This window comes from Somniosus microcephalus, chromosome 4, assembly GCF_052327205.1.
Source record: "Somniosus microcephalus isolate GS21.2 chromosome 4, FLI_Smic_1.0, whole genome shotgun sequence".
In the NCBI taxonomy this organism is placed as follows: Eukaryota; Metazoa; Chordata; class Chondrichthyes; order Squaliformes; family Somniosidae; genus Somniosus; species Somniosus microcephalus.
Window position 1 is genome coordinate 94632613 of NC_140990.1, and position 18285 is coordinate 94650897.

Below are 18285 nucleotides of genomic sequence, written 5' to 3' on the forward strand. Positions count from 1 at the left end.
AACTCTCTCCCTCTCCATTACTCTCTGTGTAACTCTCTCCCTCTCCATTACTCTCTCTGTAACTCTCTCCCTCTCCATTACTCTCTGTGTAACTCATACCCTGTACTCTCCCTCTCCATTACTCTCTGTGTAACTCTCTCCTCTCCATTATCTCTGTGTAACTCTCTCCCTCTCCATTACTCTCTGTGTAACTCTCTCCTCTCCATTACTCCTGTGTAACTCTCTCCCTCTCCATTACTCTCTGTGTAACTCTCTCCCTCTCCATTACTCTCTGTGTAACTCTCTCCCTCTCCATTACTCTCTGTGTAACTCTCTCTCTCCATTACTCTCTGTGTAACTCCTCCTCTCCATTACTCTCTGTGTAACTCTCTCCCTCTCCATTACTCCTCTGTGTAACTCTCTCCCTCTCCATTACTCTCTGTGTAACTCTCTCCCTCTCCATTACTCTCTCTGTGTACTCTCTCCCTCTCCATTACTCTCTGTGTAACTCTCTCCTCTCCATTACTCTCTCTGTGTAACTCTCTCCTCTCCATTACTCTCTGTGTAACTCTCTCCTCTCCATTACTCTCTGTGTAACTCTCTCCCTCTCCATTACTCTCTGTGTAACTCTCTCCCTCTCCATTACTCTCTGTGTAACTCTCTCCCTCTCCATTACTCTCTGTGTAACTCTCTCTCATACTCTCTACTCTCCATTACTCTCTGTGTAACTCTCTCCCTCTCCATTACTCTCTCTCGTGTAACTCTCTCCTCTCATTACTCTCTGTGTAACTCTCTCCCTCTCCATTACTCTCTCTGTGTAACTCTCTCCTCTCCATTACTCTCTGTGTAACTCTCTCCTCTCCATTACTCTCTCTGTAACTCTCTCCCTCTCCATTACTCTCTGTGTAACTCTCTCCCTCTCATTACTCTCTGTGTAACTCTCTCCCTCTCCATTACTCTCTGTGTAACTCTCTCCCTCTCCATTACTCTCTGTGTAACTCTCTCCCTCTCCATTACTCTCTGTGTAACTCTCTCCCTCTCCATTACTCTCTGTGTAACTCTCTCCTCTCCATTACTCTCTGTGTAACTCTCTCCCTCTCCATTACTCTCTGTGTAACTCTCTCCCTCTCCATTACTCTCTGTGTAACTCTCTCCCTCTCCATTACTCTCTGTGTAACTCTCCCTCTCCATTACTCTCTCTCTAACTCTCTCCCTCTCCATTACTCTCTCTCTCTAACTCTCTCCCTCTCCATTACTCTCTCTGTAACTCTCTCCCTCTCCATTACTCTCTGTGTAACTCTCTCCCTCTCCATTACTCTCTGTGTAACTCTCTCCCTCTCCATTACTCTCTGTGTAACTCTCTCCTCTCCATTACTCTCTGTGTAACTCTCTCTCTCTCCATTACTCTCTGTGTAACTCTCTCCCTCTCCATTACTCTCTCTCTGTAACTCTCTCCCGCTCCATTACTCTCTCTGTGTAACTCTCTCTCTCTCCATTACTCTCTGTGTAACTCTCTCCCTCTCCATTACTCTCTCTCTGTAACTCTCTCCTCTCCATTACTCTCTCTGTGTAACTCTCTCCCTCTCCATTACTTCCTGTGTAACTCTCTCTCTCTCCATTACTCTCTGTGTAACTCTCTCCTTCTCCATTATTCTCTGTGTTACTCTCTCCCTCTCCATTACTCTCTGTGTAACTCTCTCCCTCTCCATTACTCTCTGTGTAACTCTCTCCCTCTCCATTACTCTCTGTGTCACTCTCTCCCTCTCCATTACTCTCTGTGTAACTCTCTCTCTCCATTACTCTGTGTAACTCTCTCTCTCTCCATTACTCTCTGTGGAACTCTCTCCCTCTCCATTACTCTCTGTGTAACTCTCTCTCTCTCCATTACTCTCTGTGTAACTCTCTCTCTCTCCATTACTCTCTGTGTAACTCTCTCCCTCTCCATTACTCTCTCTGTGTAACTCTCTCTCTCTCCATTACTCTCTGTGTAACTCTCTCTCTCTCCATTACTCTCTGTAACTCTCTCCCTCTCCATTACTCTCTCTGTGTAACTCTCTCCCTCTCCATTACTTCCTGTGTAACTCTCTCTCTCTCCATTACTCTCTGTGTAACTCTCTCCTCTCCATTACTCTCTGTGTAACTCTCTCCCTCTCCATTACTCTCTGTGTAACTCTCTCCCTCTCCATTACTTCCTGTGTAACTCTCTCTCTCTCCATTACTCTCTGTGTAACTCTCTCCCTCTCCATTACTCTCTGTGTAACTCTCTCCCTCTCCATTACTCTCTGTGTAACTCTCTCCCTCTCCATTACTCTCTGTGTAACTCTCTGTCTCTCCATTACTCTCTGTGTAACTCTCTCTCTCTCCATTACTCTCTGCGTAACTCTCTCCCTCTCCATTACTCTCTCTCTGTAACTCTCTCCCTCTCCATTACTCTGTGTAACTCTCTCCCTCTCCATTACTCTCTGTGTAACTCTCTCCCTCTCCATTACTCTCTGTGTAACTCTCTCCCTCACCATTACTCTCTGTGTAACTCTCTCTCTCTCCATTACTCTCTCTGTGTAACTCTCTCCCTCTCCATTACTCTCTGTGTAACTCTCTCCCTCTCCATTACTCTCTGTGTAACTCTCTCCCTCTCCATTACTCTCTCTGTGTAACTCTCTCCTCTCATTACTCTCTGTGTAACTCTCTCCCTCTCCATTACTCTCTGTGTAACTCTCTCTCCATTACTCCCTGTGTAACTCCCTCCCTCTCCATTACTCTCTCTGTGTAACTCTCTCCCCTCCATTACTCCTCTGTCCTCCCTCTCCATTACTCTCTGTGTAACTCTCTCCCTCTCCATTACTCTCTGTGTAACTCTCTCCCTCTCATTACTCTCTGTGTAACTCTCTCTCTCTCCATTACTCTCTCTGTGTAACTCTCTCACTCTCCATTACTCTCTGTGTAACTCTCTCCCTCTCCATTACTCTCTGTGTAACTCTCTCTCTCCATTACTCTCTGTGTAACTCTCTCCCTCTCCATTACTCTCTCTGTGTAACTCTCTCCCTCTCCATTACTCTCTGTGTAACTCTCTCCCTCTCCATTACTCTCTGTGTAACTCTCTCCCTCTCCATTACTCTCTCTGTAACTCTCTCCCTCTCCATTACTCTCTGTGTAACTTTCTCCCTCTCCATTACTCTCTGTGTAACTCTCTCCCTCTCCATTACTCTCTGTGTAACTCTCTCCCTCTCATTCTCTCTGTGTAACTCCTCTCTCCATTACTCTCTGTGTAACTCTCTCCCTCTCCATTACTCTCTGTGTAACTCTCTCCCTCTCCATTACTCTCTCTGTAACTCTCTCCCTCTCCATTACTCTCTCTGTAACTCTCTCCCTCTCCATTACTCTCTGTGTAACTCTCTCCCTCTCCATTACTCTCTGTGTAACTCTCTCCCTCTCCATTACTCTCTGTGTAACTCTCTCCCTCTCCATTACTCTCTGTGTAACTCTCTCCATTACTCTCTGTGTAACTCTCTCCCTCTCCATTACTCTCTCTGTGTAACTCCCTCCCTCTCCATTACTCTCTGTGTAACTCTCTCCCTCTCCATTACTCTCTGTGTAACTCTCTCCCTCTCCATTTACTCTCTCTGTGTAACTCTCTCCCTCTCCATTACTCTCTGTGTAACTCTCTCCCTCTCCATTACTCTCTGTGTACTCTCTCTCTCTCCATTACTCCCTGTGTAACTCCCTCCCTCTCCATTACTCTCTGTGTAACTCTCTCCCTCTCCATTACTCCTGTGTAACTCTCTCCCTCTCCATTACTCCCTGTGTAACTCTCTCCCATCTCCATTACTCTCTGTGTAACTCTCTCCCTCTCCATTACTCTCTGTGTAACTCTCTCCTCTCCATTACTCTCTGTGTAACTCTCTCCCTCTCCATTACTCTCTGTGTAACTCTCTCCCTCTCCATTACTCTGTGTAACTCTCTCCCTCTCCATTACTCTCTGTGTAACTCTCTCCCTCTCCATTACTCTCTCTGTGTAACTCTCTCCCTCTCCATTACTCTCTGTGTAACTCTCTCCCTCTCCATTACTCTCTCTCTAACTCTCTCCCTCTCCATTACTCTCTCTCTGTAACTCTCTCCCTCTCCATTACTCTCTCTGTAACTCTCTCCCTCTCCATTACTCTCTGTGTAACTCTCTCCCTCTCCATTACTCTCTGTGTAACTCTCTCCCTCTCCATTACTCTCTGTGTAACTCTCTCCCTCTCCATTACTCTCTGTGTAACTCTCTCTCTCTCCATTACTCTCTGTGTAACTCTCTCCCTCTCCATTACTCTCTCTCTGTAACTCTCTCCCTCTCCATTACTCTCTCTGTGTAACTCTCTCTCTCTCCATTACTCTCTGTGTAACTCTCTCCCTCTCCATTACTCTCTCTCTGTAACTCTCTCCCTCTCCATTACTCTCTCTGTGTAACTCTCTCCTCTCCATTACTTCCTGTGTAACTCTCTCTCTCTCCATTACTCTCTGTGTAACTCTCTCCTTCTCCATTATTCTCTGTGTTACTCTCTCCCTCTCCATTACTCTCTGTGTAACTCTCTCCCTCTCCATTACTCTCTGTGTAACTCTCTCCCTCTCCATTACTCTCTGTGTCACTCTCTCCCTCTCCATTACTCTCTGTGTAACTCTCTCTCTCCATTACTCTGTGTAACTCTCTCTCTCTCCATTACTCTCTGTGGAACTCTCTCCCTCTCCATTACTCTCTGTGTAACTCTCTCTCTCTCCATTACTCTCTGTGTAACTCTCTCTCTCTCCATTACTCTCTGTGTAACTCTCTCCCTCTCCATTACTCTCTCTGTGTAACTCTCTCTCTCTCCATTACTCTCTGTGTAACTCTCTCTCTCTCCATTACTCTCTCTCTGTAACTCTCTCCCTCTCCATTACTCTCTCTGTGTAACTCTCTCCCTCTCCATTACTTCCTGTGTAACTCTCTCTCTCTCCATTACTCTCTGTGTAACTCTCTCCTCTCCATTACTCTCTGTGTAACTCTCTCCCTCTCCATTACTCTCTGTGTAACTCTCTCCCTCTCCATTACTTCCTGTGTAACTCTCTCTCTCTCCATTACTCTCTGTGTAACTCTCTCCCTCTCCATTACTCTCTGTGTAACTCTCTCCCTCTCCATTACTCTCTGTGTAACTCTCTCCCTCTCCATTACTCTCTCTGTGTAACTCTCTGTCTCTCCATTACTCTCTGTGTAACTCTCTCTCCATTACTCTCTGCGTAACTCTCTCCCTCTCCATTACTCTCTCTCTGTAACTCTCTCCCTCTCCATTACTCTGTGTAACTCTCTCCCTCTCCATTACTCTCTGTGTAACTCTCTCCCTCTCCATTACTCTCTGTGTAACTCTCTCCTCACCATTACTCTCTGTGTAACTCTCTCTCTCTCCATTACTCTCTCTGTGTAACTCTCTCCCTCTCCATTACTCTCTGTGTAACTCTCTCTCTCCATTACTCTCTGTGTAACTCTCTCCCTCTCCATTACTCTCTGTGTAACTCTCTCCCTCTCCATTACTCTCTGTGTAACTCTCTCCCTCTCCATTACTCTCTCTGTGTAACTCTCTCCCTCTCCATTACTCTCTGTGTAACTCTCTCCCTCTCCATTACTCTCTGTGTGACTCTCTCTCCATTACTCCCTGTGTAACTCCCTCCCTCTCCATTACTCTCTCTGTGTAACTCTCTCCCTCTCCATTACTCTCTGTGTAACTCTCTCCCTCTCCATTACTCTCTGTGTAACTCTCTCCCTCTCCATTACTCTCTGTGTAACTCTCTCTCTCTCCATTACTCTCTCTGTGTAACTCTCTCTCTCTCCATTACTCTCTCTGTGTAACTCTCTCCCTCTCCATTACTCTCTGTGTAACTCTCTCTCTCCATTACTCTCTGTGTAACTCTCTCCCTCTCCATTACTCTCTCTGTGTAACTCTCTCCCTCTCCATTACTCTCTGTGTAACTCTCTCCCTCTCCATTACTCTCTGTGTAACTCTCTCCCTCTCCATTACTCTCTGTGTAACTCTCTCCCTCTCCATTACTCTCTGTGTAACTCTCTCCCTCTCCATTACTCTCTGTGTAACTCTCTCTCTCCATTACTCTCTGTGTAACTCTCTCCCTCTCCATTACTCTCTGTGTAACTCTCTCCTCTCCATTACTCTCTCTGTAACTCTCTCCCTCTCCATTACTCTCTCTGTAACTCTCTCCCTCTCCATTACTCTCTGTGTAACTCTCTCCCTCTCCATTACTCTCTGTGTAACTCTCTCCTCTCCATTACTCTCTGTGTAACTCTCTCCCTCTCCATTACTCTCTGTGTAACTCTCTCTCTCCATTACTCTCTGTGTAACTCTCTCCCTCTCCATTACTCTCTCTGTGTAACTCCCTCCCTCTCCATTACTCTCTGTGTAACTCTCTCCCTCTCCATTACTCTCTGTGTAACTCTCTCCCTCTCCATTACTCTCTCTGTGTAACTCTCTCCCTCTCCATTACTCTCTGTGTAACTCTCTCCCTCTCCATTACTCTCTGTGTAACTCTCTCTCTCTCATACTCCCTGTGTAACTCCTCCCTCTCATTACTCTCTGTGTAACTCTCTCCCTCTCCATTACTCCCTGTGTAACTCTCTCCCTCTCCATTACTCCCTGTGTAACTCTCTCCCTCTCCATTACTCTCTGTGTAACTCTCTCCCTCTCCATTACTCTCTGTGTAACTCTCTCCCTCTCCATTACTCCCTGTGTAACTCTCTCCCTCTCCATAACTCCCTGTGTAACTCTCTCCCTCTCCATTACACTCTGTGTAACTCTCTCTCTCTCCATTACTCTCTCTGTGTAACTCTCTCCCTCTCCATTACTCTCTGTGTAACACTCTCTCTCTCCATTACTCTCTGTGTAACTCTCTCCCTCTCCATTACTCTCTGTGTAACTCTCTCTCTCTCCATTACTCTCTGTGTAACTCTCTCCCTCTCCATTACTCTCTGTGTAACACTCTCTCTCTCCATTACTCTCTGTGTAACTCTCTCCTCTCCATTACTCTCTCTGTGTAACTCTCTCCCTCTCCATTACTCCCTGTGTAACTCTCTCCCTCTCCATTACTCTCTGTGTAACTCTCTCCTCTCCATTACTCTCTGTGTAACTCTCTCTCTCTCCATTACTCGCTGTGTAACTCTCTCCCTCTCCATTACTCTCTCTGTGTAACTCTCTCCCTCTCCATTACTCTCTCTCTGTAACTCTCTCCCTCTCCATTACTCTCTCTGTAACTCTCTCCCTCTCCATTACTCTCTGTGTAACTCTCTCCCTCTCCATTACTCTCTCTCTGTAACTCTCTCCCTCTCCATTACTCTCTGTGTAACTCTCTCCCTCTCCATTACTCTCTGTGTAACTCTCTCCCTCTCCATTACTCTCTGTGTAACTCTCTCCCTCTCCATTACTCTCTGTGTAACTCTCTCCCTCTCCATTACTCTCTGTGTAACTCTCTCCCTCTCCATTACTCTCTGTGTCACTCTCTCCCTCTCCATTACTCTCTGTGTAACTCTCTCCCTCTCCATTACTCTCTGTGTAACTCTCTCTCTCTCCATTACTCTCTGTGTAACTCTCTCCCCTCTCCATTACTCTCTGTGTAACTCTCTCTCTCTCCATTACTCTCTCTGTGTAACTCTCTCCCTCTCCATTACTCTCTGTGTAACTCTCTCCCTCTCCATTACTCTCTCTGTGTAACTCGCTCCCTCTCCATTACTCTCTGTGTAACTCTCTCCCTCTCCATTACTCTCTGTGTAACTCTCTCCCTCTCCATTACTCTCTGTGTAACTCTCTCCCTCTCCATTACTCTCTGTGTAACTCTCTCCTCTCCATTACTCTCTGTGTAACTCTCTCCCTCTCCATTACTCCTGTGTAACTCTCTCCCTCTCCATTACTCTCTGTGTAACTCTCCCTCTCCATTACTCTCTGTGTAACTCTCTCCCTCTCCATTACTCTCTGTGTAACTCTCTCCCTCTCCTTACTCTCTGTGTAACTCTCTCCTCTCCATTACTCTCTGTGTAACTCTCTCCCTCTCCATTACTCTCTGTGTAACTCTCTCTCTCTCCATTACTCTCTGTGTAACTCTCTCCCTCTCCATTACTCTCTGTGTAACTCTCTCCCTCTCCATTACTCTCTCTGTGTAACTCTCTCCCTCTCCATTACTCTCTGTGTAACTCTCTCTCCATTACTCTCTGTGTAACTCTCTCCCTCTCCATTACTCTCTGTGTAACTCTCTCCCTCTCCATTACTCTCTGTGTAACTCTCTCTCTCCATTACTCTCTGTGTACTCTCTCTCTCTCCATTACTCTCTGTGTAACTCTCTCTCTCTCCATTACTCTCTCTGTGTAACTCTCTCCCTCTCCATTACTCTCTGTGTAACTCTCTCCCTCTCCATTACTCTCTGTGTAACTCTCTCCCTCTCCATTACTCTCTGTGTAACTCTCTCCCTCTCCATTACTCTCTGTGTAACTCTCTCCCTCTCCATTACTCTCTGTGTAACTCTCTCCCTCTCCATTACTCTCTGTGTAACTCTCTCCCTCTCCATTACTCTCTGTGTAACTCTCTCCCTCTCCATTACTCTCTGTGTAACTCTCTCCCTCTCCATTGCTCTCTGTGTAACTCTCTCCCTCTCCATTACTCTCTCTGTAACTCTCTCCCTCTCCATTACTCTCTGTGTAACTCTCTCCTTCTCCATTACTCTCTGTGTAACTCCCTCCCTCTCCATTACTCTCTGTGTAACTCTCTCCCTCTCCATTACTCTCTCTGTAACTCTCTCCCTCTCCATTACTCTCTCTCTGTAACTCTCTCCCTCTCCATTACTCTCTGTGTAACTCTCTCCCTCTCCATTACTCTCTGTGTAACTCTCTCCCTCTCCATTTCTCTCTGTGTAACTCTCTCCCTCTCCATTACTCTCTGTGTAACTCTCTCCCTCTCCATTACTCTCTCTCTGTAACTCTCTCCCTCTCCATTACTCTCTGTGTAACTCTCTCCCTCTCCATTACTCTCTCTGTGTAACTCTCTCCCTCTCCATTACTCTCTGTGTAACTCTCTCCCTCTCCATTACTCTCCCTGTGTAACTCTCTCCCTCTCCATTACTCTCTGTGTAACTCTCTCCCTCTCCATTACTCTCTGTGTAACTCTCTCCCTCTCCATTACTCTCTGTGTAACTCTCTCCCTCTCCATTACTCTCTGTGTAACTCTCTCCCTCTCCATTACTCTCTCTGTGTAACTGTTTCCCTCTCCATTACTCTCTGTGTAACTCTCTCCCTCTCCATTACTCTCTGTGTAACTCTCTCCCTCACCATTCTTCTCCTCTTCTCTTCTTAGGCAGTCCCTGGGAACCGAGGATGACTTGCTTCCACACTAACAATGAGTTCTCAGGTGACTGATGAGTCCAATGCGGGACCGACAGTCTCTGTCACAGGTGTGGCAGACGGTGGTTGAAGGGGCGGGTGGCTGGGGTGCTTGGGTTGACGTGCGCTCCTTCCGCTGCTTGCGCTTGGCTTCTGCTTACTCCCGGCGAAGAGATTCGTGTTGGGTGCCTTCCCGGATGCTTCTCCTCCACTTTGTGCGGTCTTGGGCCAGGGATTCCCAGGTGTCAGTGGGGATGTTGCATTTTTTCAAGGAGGCTTTGAGGGTGTCCTTGAAGCGTTTCCTCTATGCGAAACTGGCGGGCTGGTGGGGTGCACAATGTCTCGCTATGTTCTTGCGATGTGCACTGGGAGGAGCAGGACATTTTCCTGTAGATTAACAACCGGGGGGTTAACAACTAGGCTGAGCCGTGGCTCAGTCAGTCTCACTCTTCACTCTGAGCCCGAGTCCCCACTCCAGAGACTCGAGCCCCATAATCCAGGGCCGAGACTCCCGGCGCCAGTACTGAGGGAGTGCTGCTCTGTCAGAGGTGCCATCTTCCGGATGAGACGTTAAACCGAGGGCCCCGTCTGCCCTCTCAGGTGCAGTATAAGATCCCACGGCCACTATTGGAAGAAGAGCAGGGGAGTTCTCCCCGGTGTCCTGGGGCCAATATTTATCCCTCAACCAACACCTAAAAAACAGATGATTCAGTCATTATCACATTGCTGTTTGTGGGAGCTTGCTGTGTGCAAATTGGCTGCCCTGTTACCTACAATACAACAGTGACTGCACTTCAAAAAGTACTTCACTGGTTGTAAAGCGCTTTGGGACATTCTGAGGTCATGTAAAGCACTATATCAATGCAACTCTTCCTTCTCGGAGAAACACGTCTGATATAAATATTACAGATTTCAGCCATTTTGCTCGGGGCGAGGGTGAGGTGGAGTTGGCAGAGTCATTCAATTTGACAACAAACACCTCATGAGGATCTGTTCAATTTTTTTGTTTGATTTGCAAGCTCATTTCAGGAAGGATGCCAAGGCCTTGGTGAGGGTGCAGAGGGCATTAACAAGAATGCTACCAGGGTTGAGGGACTCCAATTGTGTGGAGAGGATAGAGAAGCTGGGGTTGTTCTCCTTAGAGCCAAGAAGGTTAACGGGATATTTAATAGAGGCATTCAGAATCATGAGGGGTTTTGATGGAGTAAATAAGAAGAAACTGTTCCCACTAACAGGAGGGTCGGTAACCAGAGGACACAGATTTAAGGTGACTGGCAAAACATAGAAACATAGAAGATAGGAGCAGGAGTAGGCCATTCGGCCCCTTGAGCCTGTTCTGCCACTTTAATGAGATCATGGCTGATCATCCAATTTCAGTACCCTGTCACTGCTTTCTCCCCATATCCCTTGATCCCTTTAGCCTTAAGAAATATATCTAACTCCTTCTTGAATATATTTAATGAATTGGCCTCCACTGCCTTCTGTGGTAGAGAATTCCACAGGTTCACCACTCTCTGGGTGAAGAAATTCCTCCTCATCTCTGTCCTAAATGGCTTACCCCTTATCCTTAGACTGTAACCCCTGGTTCTGGACTCCCCGCCATCGGGAACATCCTTCCTGCATCTAGTCTGTCTACTCCTGTTAGAATTTTATAAGTTTCAATGAGATCCCCTCTCATTCTTCTAAACTCCAGCGAGTATAAGCCCAATCGACCCAATCTCTCCTCATACGTCATTCCTGCCATCCCAGGTATCAGTCTGGTGAATCTTCGCTGCACTCCCTCCATGGCAAGAACATCCTTCCTCAGATAAGGTGACCAAAACTGCACACAATACTCAAGGTGTGGTCTCACCAAGGCCCTGTACAACTGCAGCAAGACAGCCTTGTTCCTGTACTCGAACCCTCTCGCTATGAAGGCCAACATACCATTTGCCAATGGGGGAGATGAGGAGAATTTGTTTTTACGCAGCGAGTTGTTGTGGTCTGGAATGCGCTGCCTGAAAGGGCGGTGGGAGCAGATTCCACAGGGACTTTCAATAGGGGATTGAATAACTACTTGAAAAGGAAATATTTGCAGGAGTCTGGGGAAAGAGCAAGGGGGAGAGGCACTAATTTGAAAGCTCCATCAAAGAGGCACGATTGGCCGAATGGCCGCCTTCTGAGCTGTGTGATTCTATTCGAAAATTAAACGCCAGTTCTTTAAATTGGTTTGATACTGACCTTTTGCTGGAAAGTATTTCTCCTCCCGGCTGGTTAAAATGGGAAAGACTGTCTGAAGCCTGCGGAGAGGGCGCGCTTCAGTGCAGACGGAAAAGGAGAACAACCACAACATAACAATGTGTAGTTTAGCACAGCAGTCCCGGCTCTTTCTTATTTTCTACTTACACTAGGAGATGGTTATGGATAATAACCACAGTAAAGTCTCTGTTGCATCATTTACACAGTTCACTTACTCTTTCCATTCAAAAATACTTTCCAGTCACCATCCAATGGAGACTCCCTCTTTAAAAGGTGTCCTGATGGAGAGACTCCCTCTTTAAAAGGGGTCCCCGATGGAGAGACTCCCTCTTTAAAAGGGTCCCTGATGGAGAGACTCCCTCTTTAAAAGGGGTCCCTGATGGAGAGACTCCCTCTTTAAAAGGGGTCCCTGATGGAGAGACTCCCTCTTTAAAAGGGGTCCCTGATGGAGACACTCCCTCTTTAAAAGGGGTCCCTGATAGAGAGACTCCCTCTTTAAAAGGAGTCCTGATGGAGAGACTCCCTCTTTAAAAGGGGTCCCTGATGGAGAGACTCCCTCTTTAAAAGGGGTCCCTGATGGAGAGACTCCCTCTTTAAAAGGGGTCCCTGATGGAGAGACTCCCTCTTTAAATGGGTCCCTGATGGAGAGACTCCCTCTTTAAAAGGGGTCCCTGATGGAGAGACTCCCTCTTTAAAAGGGGTCCCTGATAGAGAGACTCCCTCTTTAAAAGGAGTCCTGATGGAGAGACTCCCTCTTTAAAAGGGGTCCCTGATGGAGAGACTCCCTCTTTAAAAGGGGTCCCTGATGGAGAGACTCCCTCTTTAAAAGGGGTCCCTGATGGAGAGACTCCCTCTTTAAATGGGGTCCCCGATGGAGAGACTCCCTCTTTAAAAGGGGTCCTGATGGAGAAACTCCCTCTTTAAATGGGGTCCCTGATGGAGAGACTCCTTCTTTAAAAGGGGTCCCTGATGGAGAGACTCCCTCTTTAAAAGGGGTCCCTGATGGAGAGACTCCCTCTTTAAAAGGGGTCCCTGATGGAGAGGCTCCCTCTTTAAAAGGGGTCCCTGATGGAGAGGCTCCCTCTTTAAAAGGGGTCCCTGATGGAGAGACTCCCTCTTTAAAAGGGGTCCCTGATGGAGAGACTCCCTCTTTAAAAGGGGTCCCTGATGGAGAGGCTCCCTCTTTAAAAGGGGTCCCTGATGGAGAGACTCCCTCTTTAAATGGGGTCCCTGATGGAGAGACTCCCTCTTTAAATGGGGTTCCTGATGGAGAGACTCCCTCTTTAAATGGGGTCCCTGATGGAGAGACTCCCTCTTTAAAAGGGGTCCCTGATGGAGAGACTCCCTCTTTAAATGGGGTCCCCGATGGAGAGACTCCCTCTTTAAAAGGGGTCCCTGATGGAGAGGCTCACTCTTTAAAAGGGGTCCCTGATGGAGAGACTCCCTCTTTAAATGGGGTCCCTGATGGAGAGACTCCCTCTTTAAAAGGGGTCCCTGATGGAGAGACTCCCTCTTTAAAAGGGGTCCCTGACGGAGAGACTCCCTCTTTAAAAGGGGTCCCTGATGGAGAGACTCCCTCTTTAAAAGGGGTCCCTGATGGAGAGACTCCCTCTTTAAAAGGGGTCCCTGATGGAGAGACTCCCTCTTTAAAAGGGGTCCTGATGGAGAGACTCGCTCCTTAAAAGGGGTCCCTGATGGAGAGACTCTCTCTTTAAAAGGGGTCCCTGATGGAGAAACTCCCTCTTTAAAAGGGGTATCTGATGGACAGCCTCCCTCTTTAAAAGGGGTCCCAATGGGGAACCTCCCTTTTAAAAGGGGTCCCGATGGGGAGACTCCCTCTTCAAAATTATGTTTTGAAACTACAAATTCCTCATTGATGGGATAGAGAAACAAGGCTGAGATATCAACATGGGCACAGAGCCACAGGAAATTGCCCTGCTTATTTAGGCCCTATCCCAAATCCAGCACACCCACACCCTCATTAAAGGCTCATAGCAAGAGAAACAAGACAGCAAAGGAAACCAGAAATGGGATTTATAATGAGAACGGCCTCAGAACCAAGGAGTGCTCCAGAATGTTAACCCTATTCCCTCTCAAATTATCTCGACAGATGTTAATCCAGCTCCCTCACACTGTCACTCAGTAACCCCTCCCCCAGCGCCCTGTATTACTGACTCTATCTCTACTGATGTTAATCCAGCTCCCTCACACTGTCACTCAGTAACCCCTCCCCCAGCGCCCTGTGTTACTGACTGTACCTCTACTGATGTTAATCCAGCTCCCTCACACTGTCACTCAGTAACCCCTCTCCCCCAGCGCCCTGTGTTACTGACTGTATCTCTACTGATGTTAATCCAGCTCCCTCACACTGTCACTCAGTAACCCCTCCCCCCAGCACCCTGTGTTACTGACTGTATCTCTACTGATGTTAATCCAGCTCCTTCACACTGTCACTCAGTAACCCCTCCCCCAACACCCTGTGTTACTGACTGTATCTCTACTGATGTTAATCCAGCTCCCTCACACTGTCACTCAGTAACCCCACCCCCAGCACCCTGTGTTACTGACTGTATCTCGACTGATGTTAATCCAGCTCCCTCACACTGTCACTCAGTAACCCCTCCCCCAGCACCCTGTGTTACTGACTGTATCTCTACTGATGTTAATCCAGCTCCCTCACACTGTCACTCAGTAACCCCCTCGCCCAGCACCCTGTGTTACTGACTGTATCTCTACTGATGTTAATCCAGCTCCCCCACACTGTCACTCAGTAACCCCTCCCCCCTGCACCCTGTGTTACTGACTGTATCTCTACTGATGTTAATCCAGCTCCCTCACACTGTCACTCAGTAACCCCTCCCCCAGCACCCAGTGTTACTGACTGTATCTCTACTGATGTTAATCCAGCTCCCTCACACTGTCACTCAGTAACCCCTCCCCCAGCACCCTGTGTTACTGACTGTATCTCTACTGATGTTAATCCAGCTCCCTCACACTGTCGCTCAGTAACCCCTCCCCCAGCACCCAGTGTTACTGACTGTATCTCTACTGATGTTAATCCAGCTCCCTCACACTGTCGCTCAGTAACCCCTCCCCCAGCACCCTGTGTTACTGACTGTATCTCTACTGATGTTAATCCAGCTCCTTCACACTGTCACTCAGTAACCCCTCCCCCAACACTGTGTCACTGACTGTATCTCTACTGATGTTAATCCAGCTCCCTCACACTGTCACTCAGTAACCCCTCCCCCCAGCACCCTGTGTTACTGACTGTATCTCTACTGATGTTAATCCAGCTCCTTCACACTGTCACTCAGTAACCCCTCCCCCAACACTGTGTCACTGACTGTATCTCTACTGATGTTAATCCAGCTCCCTCACACTGTCACTCAGTAACCCCTCTCCCAGCACCCTGTGTTACTGACTGTATCTCTACTGATGTTAATCCAGCTCCCTCACATGTCACTCAGTAACCCCTCCCCCAGCACCCTGTGTTACTGACTGTATCTCTACTGATGTTAATCCAGCTCCTTCACACTGTCACTCAGTAACCCCTCCCCCAGCGCCCTGTATTACTGACTATCTCTACTGATGTTAATCCAGCTCCCTCACACTGTCACTCAGTAACCCCTCCCCCAGCACCCTGTGTCACTGACTGTATCTCTACTGATGTTAATCCAGCTCCCTCACACTGTCACTCAGTAACCCCTCCCCCCAGCACCCTGTGTTACTGACTGTATCTCTACTGATCTTAATCCAGCTCCTTCACACTGTCACTCAGTAACCCCTCCCCCAACACCCTGTGTTACTGACTGTATCTCTACTGATGTTAATCCAGCTCCCTCACACTGTCACTCAGTAACCCCTCCCCCAGCGCCCTGTGTTACTGACTGTACCTCTACTGATGTTAATCCAGCTCCCTCACACTGTCACTCAGTAACCCCTCTCCCCCAGCACCCTGTGTTACTGACTGTATCTCTACTGATGTTAATCCAGCTCCCTCACACTGTCACTCAGTAACCCCTCCCCCCAGCACCCTGTGTTACTGACTGTATCTCTACTGATGTTAATCCAGCTCCTTCACACTGTCACTCAGTAACCCCTCCCCCAACACCCTGTGTTACTGACTGTATCTCTACTGATGTTAATCCAGCTCCCTCACACTGTCACTCAGTAACCCCTCCCCCCTGCACCCTGTGTTACTGACTGTATCTCTACTGATGTTAATCCAGCTCCCTCACACTGTCACTCAGTAACCCCTCCCCCCTGCACCCTGTGTTACTGACTGTATCTCTACTGATGTTAATCCAGCTCCCTCACACTGTCGCTCAGTAACCCCTCCCCCAGCACCCAGTGTTACTGACTGTATCTCTACTGATGTTAATCCAGCTCCCTCACACTGTCACTCAGTAACCCCACCCCCAGCGCCCTGTGTTACTGTCTGTATCTCTACTGATGTTAATCCAGCTCCCTCACACTGTCACTCAGTAACCCCTCCCCCCAGCACCCTGTGTTACTGACTGTATCTCTACTGATCTTAATCCAGCTCCTTCACATTGTCACTCAGTAACCCCTCCCCCAACACCCTGTGTTACTGACTGTATCTCTACTGATGTTAATCCAACTCCCTCACACTGTCACTCAATAACCCCTCCCCCAGCACCCTGTGTTACTGACTGTATCTCTACTGATGTTAATCCAGCTCCCTCACACTGTCACTCAGTAACCCCCTCACCCAGCACCCTCTGTTACTGACTGTATCTCTACTGATGTTAATCCAGCTCCCTCACACTGTCACTCAGTAACCCCTCCCCCCTGCACCCTGTGTTACTGACTGTATCTCTACTGATGTTAATCCAGCTCCCTCACACTGTCACTCAGTAACTCCTCTCCCCAGCACCCTGTGTTACTGACTGTATCTCTACTGATGTTAATCCAGCTCCCTCACACTGTCACTCAGTAACCCCACCCCCAGCGCACTGTGTTACTGACTGTATCTCTACTGATGTTAATCCAGCTCCCTCACACTGTCACTCAGTAACCCCTACCCCAGCGCCCTGTGTTACTGACTGTATCTCTACTGATGTTAATCCAGCTCCCTCACAGTCACTCAGTAACCCCTCCCCCAGCGCCCTGTGTTACTGACTGTATCTCTACTGATGTTAATCCAGCTCCCTCACACTGTCACTCAGTAACCCCTCCCCCAGCACACAGTGTTACTGACTGTATCTCTACTGACGTTAATCCAGCTCCCTCACACTGTCACTCAGTAACCCCTCTCCACAGTGCCCTGTGTTACTGACTGTATCTCTGCTGATGTTAATCCAGCTCCCTCACACTGTCACTCAGTAACCCCTCCCCCAGTACCTTGTGTTACTGACTGTATCTCTACTGATGTTAATCCAGCTCCCTCACACTGTCACTCAGTAACCCCTCCCCCCAGCACCCTGTGTTACTGTCTGTATCTCTACTGATGTTAATCCAGCTCCCTCACACTGTCACTCAGTAACCCATCCCCCAGCGCCCTGTGTTACTGACTGTATCTCTACTGATGTTAATCCAGCTCCCTCACACTGTCACTCAGTAACCCATCCCCCAGCAACCTGTGTTACTGCCTGTATCTCTACTGATGTTAATCCAGCTCCCTCACACTGTCACTCAGTAACCCCTACCCCAGCGCCCTGTGTTACTGACTGTATCTCTACTGATGTTAATCCAGCTCCCTCACACTGTCACTCAGTAACCCCTCCCGCAGCGCCCTGTGTTACTGACTGTATCTCTACTGATGTTAATCCAGCTCCCTCACACTGTCACTCAGTAACCCCTCCCCCAGCAACCTGTGTTACTGACTGTATCTCTACTGATGTTAATCCAGCTCCCTCACACTGTCACTCAGTAACCCCTACCCCAGCGCCCTGTGTTACTGACTGTATCTCTACTGATGTTAATCCAGCTCCCTCACACTGTCACTCAGTAACCCCTCTCCCCAGCACCCTGTGTTACTGACTGTATCTCTACTGATGTTAATCCAGCTCCCTCACACTGTCACTCAGTAACCCCACCCCCAGCGCCCTGTGTTACTGACTGTATCTCTACTGATGTTAATCCAGCTCCCTCACACTGTCACTCAGTAACCCCTCCCCCCAGCACCCTGTGTTACTGACTGTATCTCTACTGATGTTAATCCAGCTCCCTCACACTGTCACTCAGTAACCCCTCCCCCAGCGCCCTGTGTTACTGACTGTATCTCTACTGATGTTAATCCAGCTCCCTCACACTGTCACTCAGTAACCCCTCCCCCCAGCACCCTGTGTTACTGACTGTATCTCTACTGATGTTAATCCAGCTCCCTCACACTGTCACTCAGTAACCCCTCCCCCAGCACCCTGTGTTACTGACTGTATCTCTACTGATGTTAATCCAGCTCCCTCACTGTCACTCAGTAACACCTCCCCCAGCACCCTGTGTTACTGACTGTATCTCTACTGATGTCAATCCAGCTTCCTTTCACTGTCGTGATCGGTAGCTGTCTGACGGTAAGGACTGTAATTGGCCTCAGTTCCAATTAAGTACCTGGATTATGTAGTGTGGTGGGAATCACCCAAGGCACCTGAACACTGTCCATTGATTCCTGTGGGGTCTGAGTAAGGACAGGATCAAGCTGCCCTGATGCCCACCCCCATGGTCGC

General features: G+C 48.2%; 1 protein-coding gene across 2 annotated transcripts in view; it reads right to left on the reverse strand.

Annotated features, from left to right (window-relative positions):
- LOC147119527 (uncharacterized) overlaps positions 1 to 18285 on the reverse strand; it is a 401105-nt gene that overhangs the window by 45974 nt on the left and 336846 nt on the right. The gene's annotated exons all lie outside the window — the stretch shown is intronic.